Raw genomic sequence first — 2,654 nt, 5'->3', positions numbered from 1 at the left:
GTTATAGGTGTTTCCATAAGGTTCACCTAAGTAATTTACCTCTGCTATTGCAGGGTTCTCAGGATCATAAGCTTCTTCTTCAGAAGATGCCTCTTGAGTACTATTGGATGCAGCTTGCATTCCATTCAGACTCTGAGAAATTATATTGACTTGCTGAGTTAATATTTTATTCTGAGTCAGTATGGCATTCAGAGTATCAATTTCAAGAACTCCCTTCTTCATAGGCGTCCCATTACTCACAGGATTCCTCTCAGAAGTGTACATAAACTGGTTATTAGCAACCATGTCAATGAGTTCTTGAGCTTCTGTAGGCATTTTCTTTAGGTGAATGGATCCACCTGCAGAAGTATCCAATGACATCTTTGATAGCTCAGATAAACCATCATAGAATATATCCAGGATGGTCCATTCTGAAAGCATGTCAGAAGGACACTTTTTGGTCAGCTGCTTGTATCTTTCCCAAGCTTCATAGAGGGATTCACCTTCTTTCTGTCTGAAGGTTTGAACATCAGCTCTAAGCTTGCTCAGCTTTTGAGGAGGAAAGAACTTGGCTAACAAAGCCGTGACCAGCTTATCCCAAGAGTTCAGGCTGTCTTTGGGTTGAGAGTCCAACCATATTCTAGCTCTGTCTCTTACAGCAAAAGGGAAAAGCATGAGCCTGTAGACTTCAGGATCTACTCCATTAGTCTTAACAGTATCACAGATTTGCAAGAATTCAGTTAAGAACTGAAAAGGATCTTCAGATGGAAGTCCATGAAACTTGCAGTTCTACTGCATCAGAGAAATTAGCTGAGGCTTTAGCTCAAAATTGTTTGCTCCAATGGTAGGAATGGAGATGATTCTTTCATGTAAATTGGAATTAGGTGCAGTAAAGTCACCAAGCATTCTCCTTGCATTATTGTTGTTGGGTTCGGCTGCCATCTCCTTTACTTGTTCAAAATTTTCAATAAGGTTGTCTCTGGATTGTTGTAATTTAGCTTCTCTTAGTTTTCTCTTCAGAGTCCTTTCAGGTTCTGGATCATCTTCAACAAGAATGCCTTTTTCTTTGTCCCTGCTCATAAGAAAGAGAAGAAAAAAAGAAAAGAAGAGGAATCCTCTATGTCACAGTAAAGAGGTTCCTTATTGTTAGTAGAAGAAGAAAAGGAATAGGGGTGAAGAAGAATGAAGAATCCAAACACAAAGGTGATGATAGGAGCAGAGATGTGAGATGAAGAGAAGTGTTAGTAGATGAATAAATAAATAGAAGGAGGTGAGGGAGAAGGATTTTCGAAAATAATTTTTGAAAAAGAGTTAGTGATTTTCGAAAATAGTTTTTGAAAAAGGTTAGTAGTTTTTCGAAAATTCAAATAAAAAATAAAATAATTAGTCTAATTAAAAAGAAATTTTGAAAAAGAGGGAAGATTTTTTCGAAAATTAGAGAGAGAGTTAGTTAGGTAGTTTTGAAAAAGGTAAGAAACAAACAAAAAGTTAGTTAGTTAGTTGAAACAAATTTTGAAAAGATGAGAAGTTAGGAAGTTAGAAAAGATATTTTGCAATCACTTTTTTGAAAAAGGTAAGATAAGAAGATATTTTTGAAAAGATATGATAGAAATTAGTTTTTGAAAAAGATTTGATTTTTAAAATCTCAATTAATGACTTGATTCACAAGAAATCACAAGATATGATTCTAGAACTTAAAGTTTGAATCTTTCTTAACAAGTAAGTAACAAACTTGAAATTTTTTGAATCAAAACATTAATTGATGATGTTATTTTCAAAAATATGATGTAAAATTAAGAAAAAGATTTTTGAAAAATATTTTTGAAATTTTCGAAAATAACTAAAAAAAAATTGAAAAAAAGATTTGATTTTTGAAAAAGATTTTGAAAAAGATAAGATTTTTTTTAAATTGAAAATTTGATTTGACTCATAAAAACAACTAGATTTTAAAATTTTTTGAAAAAGTCAAATCTAATTTTCGAAATTTTAAGAGAGAAAGAGGGAAAGATATTTTTTTATTTTTGAATTTTTATGATGAGAGAGAAAAACAAGAAAAATGATGCAATGCATGAAAGTTATGGATCAAAACAATGAATGCATGCAAGAATGCTATGAATGTCAAGATGAACACTAAGAATATTATGAAGATCATGATGAACATCAAGAACACATTTTTTTGAAAAAATTTTAATGCAAAGAAAACATGCAAGACACCAAACTTAGAATTCTTTAATGCTTAGACATAAAGAATTCAGGAATGCATATGAAAAATAAGAAAAGACACAAAACATGCAAATGCAAAGATCAAACAAGAAGACTTACCAAGAACAACTTGAAGATCATGAAGAACACTATGAATGCATGAATTTTTTCGAAAAATGCAAGATGAACATGCAATTGATACCAAACTTATAACATGACTCAAGACTCAAACAAGAAACACAAAAAAATATTTTTTATTTTTATGATTTTCTAATTTTTTTGTATTTTTTTTTCGAAAATTATTTGAAAAACAAAAATAAGGATTCCAAAATTTTTAATATGAATTCCAGGAATCTAGTATTCTTAGTCTAAAGCTCCAATCTGAGGGTTAGGCATGACTTAATAGACAGCCAAGCTTTAGCATATAACATCAGAGAATATACTGCTCATTACTTATCAAAGTAACTTGCCTC

General features: G+C 31.3%; 1 non-coding gene across 1 annotated transcript; it reads left to right on the top strand.

Moving 5' to 3' along the window:
- The first annotated feature begins 414 nt into the window (after positions 1-414).
- LOC148565598 (small nucleolar RNA R71) lies at positions 415-522 on the top strand. Its single transcript, XR_015884499.1, has one exon. It is a non-coding gene; the product is annotated as a small nucleolar RNA R71 (small nucleolar RNA).
- The last annotated feature ends 2,132 nt before the right edge of the window (positions 523-2,654 follow it).

The sequence above is a fragment of the Arachis ipaensis genome, chromosome B5 (assembly GCF_059453495.1).
Source record: "Arachis ipaensis isolate K30076 ecotype BB chromosome B5, ASM5945349v1, whole genome shotgun sequence".
NCBI classification, from domain to species: Eukaryota; Viridiplantae; Streptophyta; class Magnoliopsida; order Fabales; family Fabaceae; genus Arachis; species Arachis ipaensis.
Note: the sequence above shows the minus strand (reverse complement) of the source record. Positions and strands in the feature narration are given on the sequence as shown.